This window comes from Lepeophtheirus salmonis, chromosome 5 (assembly GCF_016086655.4).
Source record: "Lepeophtheirus salmonis chromosome 5, UVic_Lsal_1.4, whole genome shotgun sequence".
NCBI classification, from domain to species: domain Eukaryota; kingdom Metazoa; phylum Arthropoda; class Copepoda; order Siphonostomatoida; family Caligidae; genus Lepeophtheirus; species Lepeophtheirus salmonis.
The window spans coordinates 25,761,939-25,777,070 of record NC_052135.2 but is presented as its reverse complement, the minus strand read 5'-3'; the positions used below and the strand labels follow the sequence as shown (position 1 = coordinate 25,777,070).

Genomic DNA, 15,132 nt, shown 5'->3' with positions numbered 1-15,132 from the left:
CGCAGCGTAGAAAATATTGTGGCTGTAGCTGAGAGTGTAGCCGAAGATTGTGAAGAATCGATTCGCCACCGCTCTCAACAACTTGGCTTGTCTTGACTTGACTTTTTGGTACCTCAAATTGAAGCACATGGTCTCCACGATATTTGGTTCCAACAAGACGGTGCCACTTGCCACACAGCGCGCGTAACAATGGACCTATTGGGATATCATTTTGGTGCGCAATTAATTTCACGTTTTGGCCCGGTGAATTGCCCATCAAGATCTTGTGATATCACACCTTTGGACTTTTTTCTTTGGAGCTACGTAAAAGCAAAAGTCTATGTGGATAAACCAGCGACGATTGAAGTATTGGAAGCAAATATTGAGCGAGTTATTTGTGAGATTCCGGTCACAATGCTCGAACGCGTCATCGAAAATTGGCGCGAAAGAATGGACTATTTAAAGACCAGTTGTGGCCAACATATGCAGGGGATTATTTTCTTGAAATAGTTGTAAAGGATTGTTTTTTTCGGTTCATAATAAAGTTTTGACCATAATATAATATTTTATATGTTTTATTTCTACAATCCAAAAACCGCTTGTTTTGAATCACCCTTTATAATTTTTGATGCATTTATTTCTCAAAATATTAACTCAGTAACCTTCTAACTATAGCAGGTATTCCTATAATTAATTAATAATAATGTTTTATGCATATACTTCATGTTTCATATTTAAAGCATCACTTTTAAAGTAAAATAGTTTCATAAGTAGAATTAGGTTTTGTTATTTTTAGGTTTGCGTCATAATATGTACTTTTAGGTATTGTTAATATCAATGACATGTCAAAATGGAAGTGAAAAGAAAACTTGTGGTTAAAATATACTCCCATGGATATCAGCTTATGTTTGAGTTTAAAAGTGGATTTGATTTTTTTCTGGTACTCATCAGGCTTCTTTGTGATTATATATCTGGCTGTCCGGCTCTTAGAAAATCTATCCGTTAACCCTAAATAAATTCTCGTAATAAAAAAATTATGATTTCATGACGTTGGGGAGATATTTTGATCTAGCCAGCCTTTTCTCCTTTGCATTGTCAAAATCAAATGTGTTTTTTTTTTTAGACCTATGTCTACGTTTATGATCATATTCATGGTTTTGCTGACATGTTCATGTTAGTAAACATCCATCTGAAGAGGGTTTCGTACAATCCTATCTTTGATGGCTTCACGACTGACTTTTTACGAATATTCATCTTTCTTCCTTGGCCAGACTTTCTAGCAGCATCACCACAAATTTGATTGTGGTTTATAATCCGGTAAACTCTTATTCTGTTGTTGAACACATTATTGCTGATATCCTTTGGAGATTTCTTGCAATAGGTACTTTCAAACACAAGTTTTTTTTTGAGCTGGGCTTTAGGCCATGTTGTCGATGGAAAAAAACATTTTAAATAAAAGGAACATTATTGCTACGCAACTCCAACAATAACAAAAACCTGCTCCCACTTATGAAACTATTTTACTTTAAATATAGATTATGGGATATATACTATATTTTCATTTTATGCAAATTAATGATTCAATAAAACCCTGTATAAATAGTTGGGATTTTTTTTTTCATTGCTAATTATATGAGTATACAAGCTGTTCAACAATATTTTCAATTCATTTGTATTTTGTGTTTTGTTCCAAAGAATGTAATTATTGTAAATATATACTCAGCTAAGTACTACTAACTGTCAGCCATGACAGATGAAATAACTATGAGGTATTGTATTTTATTGTCAGCTCCATATTTTTTCAAATTGGGTATTTTTATTTATATGTCTGTGAGTACATACGTATATTTTTTATTTAGATTTTCAGTCTCAGTCACGTTTATCAATATATAATAGGTAGTGTGCAAGTTATAGCTTATACTTAGTACAATAATAGAAATCAGGTGAAATATTTTAATTAAAAAAAATACATTTCTTATTACAATATGTTTTGAAAAGATTGAAATTCTTTTAGATTTTCGATGTAATAAAGGTGTTATATTTTACTTTGTTGATATGAAAATTATTACTTGATACGTATCCTGTGTCAGATTATATATATATATATAAAGAACACAAAGTCCATTAGCCTGCCTACCTCTTAAGGTACAGAAGGTTTAACCCGCCGGAAATTACAAAAAACCTAGAATGTTGATTTTTTTTTTGCCAACCTACTGGGTTTGGCCTACTAAGTCCCATGAAAATACCCTCTGGTCGATTTTTTTTAACCCTAAGGTGCATGGAAACGACTTGCATCAATGTACAGTACTATGTCAGGACATAATAAAAAATCAAAACTGACCAAAAAAAAAAAAAAAAAATCGGTCGGAAAATTGAGGTCAGACCCCTTCCCCTAAAGTCGCCCGACAACGTTAAATTTACGGTTTATTACACCCCATAAAGTACATAGGAAAAACTTGCATCTATGTATGTATTGTCTCTGACCAGACTGACAACCCATTTCCGTTCTTTAAAATTAAATCAGACCCCCTCAAAAAGTAAATTAAATTAAAACAATATGTTGATAATGCTTCATCAGGACATTATAACCATACAAATCTCACATGTTTTCAGTTACACATTGTATTATAAACTTTATAGATACATATTTAAATGAAAATTACATGGATAAAATTTGCCATGAATATTGTGGTTGTAAAATTTCCTTGTCACTGTCTTCACTTTCCTCACAAGTATCGTCATCTTCGTCAACATGCTCTTAAAAAAATAGAATTTCATTAAGATAATTTTTTAAACAGTATTATGTGGTTACCTTTTTTAAAATTGAGATAAAATGTAATTTTGATATATTTGACAACAGTAGGGAATTTATTTGGATAAAATTCAGGCGTAATAATTTTCATTTTTTTAAATGAATTCACCCTTTTATCCAATATATGAAAAGTTTTGTCTATTTTACCTATTTATTGGGGGAGAGGACCTTTGTACACTTTTTCTGTTTATAAAACTTTCTTGAAATTTTTTGTAACCACACACTTTTGTTAGGCAAACATGCAATTCATAACCTTCTGCACTATTTTCCTGGAATAGATCAGACCTCTGTAAAATCAATATTTTACGACTTTGGGGAAGAATTGAATTGCCTTAGCAACTGGTAGGAAAAATTTACTATCAAACTTATAAATCCGTAAGGGAGGCCCTGCTTTCTTGTTCTATTTATACATGCTGAGTGTCCTTAAATAATGGATCTGCTTTGAATGTCTGATACTTCTGATTGACTATACCATCAGCAGGAAACCATACCCAAAAGGGAGAACATTTGACTTTAACGTTGCTGAGCCCTGATTTCATCTCAAACTTCTTGAAATAAGACAATACTACTTCCAATCTTCGGACAAGCTGCAATTCCGAATTAGCCTCTACATGCAGTGTGACATCATCTGTATAAAGATTGATTAAATGTTTAGACTCAATAAAATTAATCCTAAATTCACAGTATTTACGGTTTAAGGGTAAAGCTAATTCTTCAATGGCCGTGATAAACACTAAAGAAGCTGAGGGACATCCTTCCCTGCAGCTACGCTCTAGAAATATAAGATCACTCAATTTCCCCTCCAATGTAATAGTAGATTGCCTGTTGAGAAGGGGGTCTCTTATTGAATTGTAGAAATGCTTTCGTAAAAAACCCTTTACCGCCCAGAGAATATGCTCGTGATGAACGGAATCGAACGCTTTCCTAAAATCAACGGCCACTATAGTCCCAATTTTTTTCCTCCTTTTCACTGAATAAATTACACATAATTTATTTCTTGAAACATCAGATATTATTGTATACTTAAAAAAAAACCTTTTGACGGACAGCTATTTACATATTCAATATTGGTTCCATTTATTAAGCATTAATACCTGAAATAATTCGATATGATTAATTGAAGATTGATATTGGTCGGCAATGACTAATATTCGTTCCATTTCCTTTTTTAGGAATTAAAACAATTCTTCCCTTTGTAACTGATCTCCGTAGCTTAGCAAGTCTTTCCATCGCCCTTCCCATACATAGTAAAGAATTTCAAATCTAAAGGTGGAAAAAAAATTATGTCCGATTGTGTCTGGATTGGTCGTCTTGTTGTCTTTCAAATATTTCTTGGTGTAATCAAAAATAAAATTAGTAGAAAAAATAGAACCTGGATGGCACCTTGCCTTCTAAGGAAAATTAGACCTCCGACCTTAGATTGAAAATCTGTCTGTAAACATCTCAAAATATCATCTGGCTTTTTAAAAGTTTTAACACTGTGAATAATTTTAGTAGTCCTCGAAGTTCCAAATCTCTAATTTTTCTTAAGCTTTTGAGTCTCCGACTTGAGTTATTTTCAATTGCCATTATATTCCTTCTCTCTTTTTCATATATATCTGATATATCTGTACGTATTGACGATATCCGAAGTGAAAGATCTCCAGAATATCGAACCATTGGACAAAACTTTCTCCAAATTTTCTTGAAACTCCCGTGACTTTTTTTTTTTTACATCTCTTAACAATTTTCTTGCTTGTTTGAATTATGCAAAGCTTAAGAACAGCAGCTGCTCTTGGACCCAAGTAAAAACAATGAAAATTACTCCAGAGTCTATTACAAAGAAGTTCTTTAAATCGATCTTCCTCCAATATCCATTTTTGTATCTTATAACCTTTACAAGATGTTACATAACGGTATTCAATATTAATAATTATATGATCTGAGGCTGGGTTTTTATTGTAAAATACATTTCCAATATGGGAAAACAGTTATGGAGAAAACAGGTGAAAAATCCGGTATAACTAAGGTTCTAACGGAAATGCTTTACCAGTCAGGGAAAAATGTGCCACAGTCCACCATCGAGCACTAAAGTGGTGTTCATGGACTTTTTTTTCAGAAGACGCCACTGTTGGGTAAAAAAATGCCTTTGCTGGAGGTTATCTGAAGCTAGATTCCAGTTTTTGTAATACACAAAATATCACAAAAATAAAAGTCACTATAATTAAGAAGGATATAAATAATTTTATGGATAAGTGTATACACATAACATGTAAATGGCTATTGAATTATAACTCATCCAATGTTCTGTTATTTATCTCTTTTTCCTTGTTCAATGAGGATATAAGCAAACCAATTACATTAGACATCCCTACCAAAAATGATGTATCTATAAACCATGAATGTAACGGGTGACGTATTGTTAAAACCTTATTGACAATATCGTGCTACTTTTGTTCTTGTGAATCGAATTTGATATTTATATATGTACATAATACTTATTATAGTAACAAGATTGCTATTTTTTCGAAGCAAAAAAGAAAGACCTCTTTTATCTTATTATTATTTTTTTCCTTTGTTTTGTTGCTTTAAACGAGTATATATAAATGCTTGTAAAATTAGGATATTTTTGTCAAAATCGTTTCAAAATTTATGAAAGCTGTATAATATTTCTTGATGTCTATATTTATTGATTTTTAGAGTTTAAAGAAAATTTATGAGTCCTTTTTTGAGGAAATCGATATTTTATGCCAAATTTTTCCTCTTTTAAGTGGCTCCAAGAAGAAAGTTTGAGCTGCAATAAGTCGACGACAACTCAAAGTTTGATAAATATTTATAGACTAATAAATTTTAGTACTGCATCAACACTAAATGATCTTAAATTTAAAAAAATATATTCAGAAATTTTAATCTTATTAACCCCCTGACGGATTGATTCATTTTTCAAAAACATGTCAATTTCTTGGGGGAAACAAATTCTTTAAAATATATTTTTTTTTTGTAAAATAATCTGTAAAAAATAAATACAGGAGCCTAATTCCTAAGAGACAGCATATCAGCTGTGGGTATTTAAATTTTTGAGCGGGGGGAGTAATAAATTATCCTTTATTTGTTACAAGAGAAGAATCTTGGCGATTTCGAAGATCAATGGATAAATCCTCTGGGAAGACTAAATCTTAAAAAAAAAGAAAAAGAAGAAAGAATCCCTTTCGTTAATCCTCACTGAAATTATCATGATTATGGATTCAATCATGAGATAAAAGTCTTTCTCAACAGCTTTGTAGTACCGGTCTAATCTAATAAGTCAACTTGACATATTAAAAACTCGTTATTTTTAAATCTAATCTCTAACAACTAGTTAGATTTTGGAAATATATGTTTTGTAGACTTCTTATATTTTGTCATAATTATAATTTGTGTTATCCCTCAATAATAATGGACCGTTTTTATCCAAAAAAGGATAATAACCATACAGATGCTGCATGTATACTGCGTTTATCGTGCACGAATCGGAAGACTACTTTTAATAAATAAACAATTTTTGTATTAACGAAAAGTTAAAAAAAAAGTTATTATTCTAATATAAAATTCAAAATTATTTGTTTTTGTGTATAAATATTTATATTTTTAACTTCATCTTTAAAACTTTTCTTTTACTTTTTCCATCCTTTCTTGAGAATAGACTTATTAATGTCAACTATTATTATTTTTTTGTAGCTCCGTCTAAGTATATATATATATATATAAATTAATGATATTTCGTAACAAATTATTCTTTTTCAATTTAAAAACATATTCTGGAAGGAAATGAAAATAAAAAATGGAATAAAGCATTCTCTGTTGGCTGGACAATGGCAATAAAAATCGGAAGTGTGTGTTCAAAGTCATTATCAATTAATTATGAAAATGTATTCAACAATCAAAATTTTTATGTATTATCCAATCATAAGATCAAAATGCTAAAAAATGATTGAAGAACTGTTATGAACCACAAACATCCTATACAGTCAAATTTTCAGAAGAAATCTAAACTAAGATTCCAGATACTTGATCAATTTTTCTCTTTGAAAAAAAATTTCAGTTTGAAGTTCCATATATATTTTATTTGGTTACTGTTCCGATTTATAAAATGTTATCTCCTTTACTGAAAAAAAAAAAAGGAATCAGAAAAGCTTTCTGGACATTTTTTTGGATTAAATCCCAAATTTTGGAAGACTATTCAAATATAAAAGCATTAATCGAATTTATGTTAATTAATAGACTAAAAATGAATTATACATGGTCAGTTAATTGTAAAATGGCGAATATTTTATATGCAATTTGCAGACTTTGAATTGTTGTCCACTTATTATTATGTATAAGTTAAATTTATTTGGACATATTCTACACACTTAATCTGAAAGGTCTTATATGAGTATACTCTAAGAAACATGAAAAAATAATTAGTTGTGTCTTTGTAGTAGTAAATGTGTTGTAGCTGAATTAAATATTCTTTCAAAACATATTGTTAATAACAATATAACTTAGACTCTTAATCTACAAGTTCTGTTTATATATATATACACTTACATACAAATAAGTTTTATTGGTGTAAAAATCTATTAATAAATATACATATATCTTAAGCATGCTATCAAAACTTTGTTAGTTTACTTCTCTAAAAATGAAAAATGAGGGGAAAAAACACTATAAAGAAACTTTTTACCATCTTGTAACAAATTAAAGAGTAATAGCAAAAAAACAAAAAAAAAACTAATTTATCGTGTTATTTCAAGTTATCAATTCATTTAGTGTATAGCACATTTCAAGAATGCTTATGACTGCTCATAGCAAAGGTAAAATTAATATCCATTATTTATTTTTTTAGATTAGGGCTTTCTAAAGTAAATCAATAATTTTCATTCTGTGGAACATATAAATGCCTACTATTGTTGGCATATTACTTATATGTATATACTAGACATTCTCATGTACTGGGAATTTTTCTTAGAGCAAAACCCATGGGAAAAAAATAAATTACGAGATTCCGTTTGTAAATTGGGAAACTGTGAAATTAAAGTATATTTCAAGAAGAAGTAATACATTTTTTGAAGTATTTGATAATTTGAGTCAATTTGTCTAAATATTCTTATCTCAGACAACTTTGTGCATCTTCTGTATTACAAAACTACGCAACGGGGGACCTACAGTCCCAAAATCATACCTTCTGAGTGTTGTAATTGTATCCCAGATTATTTTATTTTAAAAATTAATGGACAAAACTATTCTTTGGAACTTGTCTAATTGAAATTTTGTGTAAAATCCGGGAGAGTGAATAAGTGTTTTACCACCTCTTTACCTGTATTTTTTTAGAGGTCTAGAGAGTTTCAGTCATAAAATTGCGTACATTTATGAAAAGCTGTTTTTGTTATCTTTCCAACAAATATATTTCACTTCTGGACAAAGATAGAAACAAAAAAGGCTAGTTATTGCACTTTAGAGTCGTGCCGGGAATGACACATCGAACATCGTTAAGTAGCTCGAGGTCAACCACCGCATCATCTACTGTGTTTGCAAGTGTCTCTCAAAGATTGTCCTTAAACCAGTTGGTCAGTCAAACTAACACCTAAAGATTACAAATACTCTATTAAGGTAAATCCTGTCATGTTTATGGCTGAATTACCAAAAAGAAGTGGTTAGAAGATAGGATATTTTTGATTTAAAAGGATCAACAATTTTTTTATGGAGTGTTGTAGGAGTCGTCTTAATGATCTCTAATAGAATTTATGGCCAACCAGAGTCTGGACCTCAACCTGCTGCTCTACAGTAAAAAGTAGAGTCAAAAGCCTATTGAGTCCACCACAGCCAAATTGCCGAGCTCAATTCCATCGTGAATATGGAGTGGAAAAGATGAGCCAAAGCTGAGTTAATTGAGTAAACTTCTTTTTTGATGTTCCAAGTTTATTTGACTTCATTCTAATTAAAATAAAGCCTAACATGCATTATTTACTACCTGGTACGACTGATATGTGGTTTGTCAACTATAAATAATTTTTAACAAAAATCAATTAAAAAAAGGAGAACCTCCTAGTTTATATCTTTATTTCAAAGTTAAATATAGACAGTCCAATAATTCATTTACATATAGTAATTATTTCCTTAAACTCAAATTTATGTGATAGGTTGAGATACACAAAATTTTTAGTTATAGTCTATATTTGATTTAAGAGACACTTCTTGGCCACAATATATTCTTTCAAATAGGCAGGATCCATCACATTTCTTTTTCTTCTGATATAACCAGGAATTTATACGACCTTTAAGTAAAAAGTTTCCTTAGGATTTATTGTCGTAATTATAAATGGACCATATAATTTTCTTTTAAGATGTAATCTCATAGATTCATTTTAGGAATCCGTAACTTAAGAATGATTTTTCTTCATTTTGAAAAACACTAGTGATGTGGAATTGGACTCGACACTTGAGACTCGATTTGTACTCAAATAAGTATTTTGAAGACTTAAGACTTATATTTTATTTCACATTCTGGTTCATAGATATTCATGTAGACTAATATTTTGATCAATAGTCGGTTTCAAATGATAAATCAAAATTTAATTGTTTTTAATCCGTCAATTGTGTTATTTAATTGATCTCAGATTAAAATAATTAATTAGTTTAAGGATAAAAAAACTGTAATGTAGATTAACGCTGATGGTTTTGTGTTGAGGGGACTATCATTAGGGTTGTAAATCGTTAGCATTTTCGTTATGTATGTATAGAATCCAAAATTAAAATGATAGCCCTAACAATCTGAAGAATATTTGAGCAGGGAGAAGTTTAACTGCTATGATGTGTCTTTAAATTCTTTGTGTTCAGCTTTTAGATGAAGGAAATGAACAAATGTCCCTCTCCGGATCAAGCGAGGATATTGACTAGAATTACCTCGTTGTCGATCCTCAATTCTGCTCGTTAGTCTTATGGGACTTACAATTATAACAATCCATTAAATCCACAGCCTTCCTATGTCATGACTTTTTTTAAATGTTCATTTTATTGATTAGATGCAGTCGCACTGATTAATTATATATAAACATTTAAGTATTACATTTCTCAACAAGGAATCTTCTTTGAAGTCTACATACATCAAGTATATTTCCTTCTCTAGGAACAACTGAGACGCGAACTTACGTACATTGAGTTCAAGAGAATACTTTCTCCCGAGTGTGTTGTTCATTGAGATATGTCATTCCATTACACTTTACGCTTACAGCCATGCGTATTTTTATTGACACACTATATAATTTTTTTTTTTCTTATCATATTTTGATATTTTAATATTCCAAGTTATATATCGGGCCAAAATAAGTGCAGCTGATTATAAATACTTATTAAAAAAGATTTATTTTATTCAGATTATTTAGATACTAGTGTGTGCGTAAGTATTGAAACCCTAAAAAGTTTTGGCGATTTTCATCGTCATTTGTTAATATTTGTTGTAAATTTTTTTATCAGAGAATATTAGTTTTTAAATGTTTTTTTCTGATAAGAAGATCAGGAGAGTTGGAAGCTTCTTAATTCAGAGTACTTGAAATCCTCCCTGGATAATCATTTTCGATGTGATGAACTACCTCAGTATTATCTAGTATGGTCAAGACCTAAGAACATTTTGTTAAGTTAAAGAGAATAATATTCATTTTTTAAAGCAAGGCACTAGATACAAATCGATTTTCAAGAAAATTGATGTTCCTAAATCAAATGTTCGTAATGTAATAAAGAAATATAGAGAAATTTGTAACTGTAAAATAAGTAGTCGGTCATCAAAACTATTTCCTCTCTTGCAAAGAAAAGTAGCCAAGGAAGTCAAAATTAACCCCAGAACCAATACCAAGGTGATTTTAGATGATTTAGAGAAAAATAGAATAATTGTTTCACATAAATAACGATATCTAGAATGCTTCACAAAGAAGGCCATCATGGGAGATGTTCAAGAAAGACATCATTACTCAAACTTGGACAACTTAGATCAAGATTAAAGTGTTCCAAAAACACTTGCAAACACTTTTAAAAATTCTGATTAACATTATTTTAGTCAGATGAAACCAAATTGTTTTTTGATCAAATTTCTACCCCGTTCGTTTGAAACAAATATATAGAGGCCATATCTCCTTCTAACATGATACCTATAGTAAATCATGGCTTTGGATTAATCATACTTTGGGGCTGATTTTCTTCCAAAGGTACTGAAAGACTTGTCAAATTAAATGGAAAAATGAAAAAAGAGGATTATGTGAATATTTTAGACGAAAATTTTGAATTTTGAAAATTTGAAATCCTCCACAGAAAGTCGTCCTGGATTTAAGAATTTATTCTAGCAGAACAATGACCCTAATCATTTTCACAAATTTTCATCCTTGGGGCCTCAAAGGATTAAGATTAAGGCTTTGGAATAGCCTTTGTACAATATAGACCTCAATCCTATTGAAAATCGTTGGGGCGAGTTAAAAAAAAAACGAGTTCATGCCAGAAAGCCCAAAAATATCCAAAAAATACAGTCATTTAGTATTGAAAAGTGGCAAAATATTCATGCTATAGCATGTAACTTATAATATAAGATTAGTTGAAGTTATCTGAAATAAAAGTTTATTAATTAAAGAGGTGCCAATACTTTTACCATCAATTTTTTTTTAAATATTGTCTCTAAAATAAAATATATAAATTTTTTGTTTATCAAAGTCGACAATGTTTAGATAATTAATTATCAATAAACATTTTTATTATTATCATTTTATTCTAACTGTTTTTTTTGTTATAATAATAGAGTATTTAAATAAAAATTTGGGGTGGCAATACTATTGCGCATGAATGCATATATTCTTTCCACAAGAATGAAAGATTTTTTTTTACAGCTTTACAAAATAAAATAAAAAACCCTGTTTAGGTTTCAACTGGAACGCTAAATAATGCTTAGGATTTACTACCCTAGCTATTATAATTATCTCAGAAATATTTTGATAATGTTCCTTTCTTATCTTAATGGCATATAATGCTGGAAAGTCTGCTCGATGTACCGAACTAAAAGATATATACGATTACTTGCCTAAGCAACCATAGATATACCAAGCAAAAACTTTTTGAGTTCGTTAATACGTCAAAAGATTTAAGCACACATGAAGTGCCAATGGGTGCTCTTCTTCAGACGATCAAGAAGGTGAACAACAGAGATAGTTATTATATATTTAGTATTAATCGTCTTTCACATGTTTGTATATGTAATAGTCAAGAGAAAAAGAAAGAAGGAGAGGTGGGGGGAGCGAGCGTGGAAACAGGAGAGAGAGGAGAAGCTTTAATAACAATAAGTAAAAGGCTCGACTTTACTTTTTTTCTTCTTCTCCTTTACTTTACCATAGACGGCATTGAAGTACTAGTTTTTCAAAGCCTTGCACACACATATATTTATGATATATTTGGGATATACCTTTCCTTCTATATACATAGAGTGAATTAAGTGACATTTTATAATTTTATCTTTATTCCCTTTTTGTTCTTCTCTGCATCTTGAGCCCCAATGGGTTGTTGATTTTGAGAACCAGCTTGTATTGCTATAACTAATTAACTAAATAGCTTTTTCCTCGTAAGTACTTTTATATAATTAACCAAAAACACCAAATTAAAAGTTTATAAATTAACGATAGTTGTACAAAAAGTCACCAAAAACAAAGAATCCCCAAACATCTTGATTCAGTATCTTTACTTTGTACATATCTAAAAAACAAGACACGTTCATAATAACAATTTATCTACCTACGGTGCTACGGTCCTTCTACTGAATCCTTATTTATAATCTTCTTCTTGATCTTTTTTTTTTCCATTCAAATATTAAATATACAATCAGAAAAACAAACACAAAATTATCCAGTTGATTATTTCATTTTTACTATTCTTATATTGATTGTACCTATGTGAGGAATTCATTTCCAACACAAGTTATTTCCAGTTTTCAGTTATATTATATTTATAAGTAGATTAAGAATATTCAATCGGTTTTTCTGTTTAATTTAAGATATTTTTGTAAAATAGTCACCGGTAATCATTTTTTATTTCAAAACAAGTTAATTCCTTTTGAGTTTTGTTCCAAAAGCATTGTATTTATCTGATGGTATTCTAAATTGGATAAAATTTATCAAGTCAGCTTTCGGATTGGCTTAATGAATTATTCATTCTAACAGTATTTTTTTCTTGTCAAAACCAGTTTTTTCCCCCTTAAATAACTGTCTTCCATATATAAGGCATTTTTTAGTTGCTAATTTATCATGGTTACAAGCCCTTTATTGGAGTGAAATAAGTTATAGAATATGAATACTTTTTATATCAGCTATATATTTAAAAAAAATATAGTATATGTAATGGATTACATATTTTTCTTGAGTTTCTCAAATTCAGAAAAAATAGAAATAAATGATTTTGTAAATGAATTCCTCGTATATTTATATTTATGTCTGAAAGTATGTTGTTGAGTAATGTTTCTGTCATATAAATATATCTACTTTAAATATCAATTTATATTAGAATCAATTACCTTTTCGAGTAATACTATTTGAAGAAGAATGTATTGATAAAAAAAAAAGGTTAGTGAAGAATCTTTGTAAATTTATCCTTGAATATATATGGAATGTTAATGTTAAATTCCATTCCATTTGGGATTCTATTGATTTTTAAATTGTTACTTTCAAAAAGTGAAAGGAAAATCACAAAAAAAAAAAAAAAAATGCTTTCTGAATAATTTGAAATAATCGTAAATAATTATTTGCTTTGTTTTGTTTTTTTTGCAATTTTATGAAAGTAAAAAATAAATGTAGTTTTTTTATCATTTTCAAATTGCATTATTCCAGAATAATATGCTAATTAAAACACTTTAAATTAACCTTTTTTTTTTTAAATTGTTTAAAAAAGAATGGGAGTTTTATAGAGCCAACTACAACGCTAACTATTAACAAAATAAATAAAAACGGCAACAACTATTTTTATCTCTCTGTTCATCATGTGATGAATATATAAATATAAAATATATATTATCCCCTGCACGTCTAAATTTGTATATTTATTGTTCATTATTTTATTATGATTTATTTTTGTAGATGTAAAATTACTAAATTTTATTTGATACTTACTTGAACAAGAAGCTGAATCCAGAAATAACTGCTGTCAAACATTATAAAAATATTTTTTACTGTTACATATTTTGGTTTTACAACCAATCTGTATTTTTTATTAGCTGTCAATTTTTCAACTTAAACTCTCTCTCTCCCCCCCCCCTTATTTTTGTTCAAAACATTAGTTTGTTTAAGTCAAACTTGCTTCTTTAAATGCATTATTAAATGATTAAACACCACACAGCCTTACTTCACTTACTTAAAAAAATATTCACTGAATTTTGTTGTCAGCTATCAATTTTTCTACTCCTTTTCAATACTTGAAATGCACTCAAAAGAAATTTGAGGACTCCAACTGGACTTGTGAGCAAAGACTTCAGACTCGACATGTACTTCATTATAAGGATATTTTTTCAACCTCTACTAAATGCAATATCGGTAGGGAGGATCCACTATAATTCTCATACTGATTTAATATGCATGACGATAACATCAGTTATATTAATGAGATTGATTGAAATTAGAATAGGAGATAATTTTGTAAAAATGCATAGATTTGTAAAAAACAAAACAAAAAAAAAAAAAAAAAAAAAAAAAAGATGATGACCTTAAACGAATGCAATACTTTTTGTAGCTCAAGCTTGAACCAGTTTTTATTTCCAAAGCTATTATTATCATTGAATTATTGAAGAGGCAACATTTGAATATGAACCATTTGTACTCATAAATGACTGTGAGTAACATTAAATATTTGTTGAGGAGTTATAAGTGTAAATTCTACTTGCATTTTGACTAGAATTGATGATCTATATCGAAGTAACTCCACTCCGATTTCTTTACTAGAATAGGATTTGTGTTTTAAGGATTTATAATATTTTGACGAGAACAATGTAGTAATTGAAGATGTTAAGATGTCATTTTGACTTTTTATATAAAAATTACTCATTGATATATATTCTGTAGCACATGGTTAAGTTCAAATACTACATTACTAATAAATATATATATAAGAAATAAGAAGTCAAAAATCAAAATCAAAGGATAGAGTCAATTAATAGGTGTAGATCGACCAATGTTGTACTTAAATAAGGCATTTTAAGACAAATAAATCGCAACTATACATTTACAAGTTTACAACTTGTAATTTCACATCGACTTGTAAAAAAGTAATTTCTGAATTTTCACGTATATCATTAATAATATTACAATGCTAGAATTAAATAAAGATTT

General features: G+C 29.3%; 1 protein-coding gene across 20 annotated transcripts in view; it reads left to right on the top strand.

Annotated features, from left to right (window-relative positions):
* kcc (solute carrier family 12 member kcc) overlaps positions 1-15,132 on the top strand; it is a 200,453-nt gene that overhangs the window by 39,411 nt on the left and 145,910 nt on the right. For 3 of the 20 annotated variants that reach the window (XM_071888472.1, XM_071888471.1, XM_071888469.1), the window contains exon 1: positions 12,139-12,383. The exons of 15 other annotated variants lie outside the window; for them this stretch is intronic. The gene's annotated coding sequence lies outside the window, so the exon portion shown is untranslated. Of the gene's footprint in view, positions 1-12,138; positions 12,384-15,132 lie in introns of those variants that run through there. 2 more of the 20 variants (XM_040713630.2, XM_040713628.2) reach the window with 1 other exon arrangement.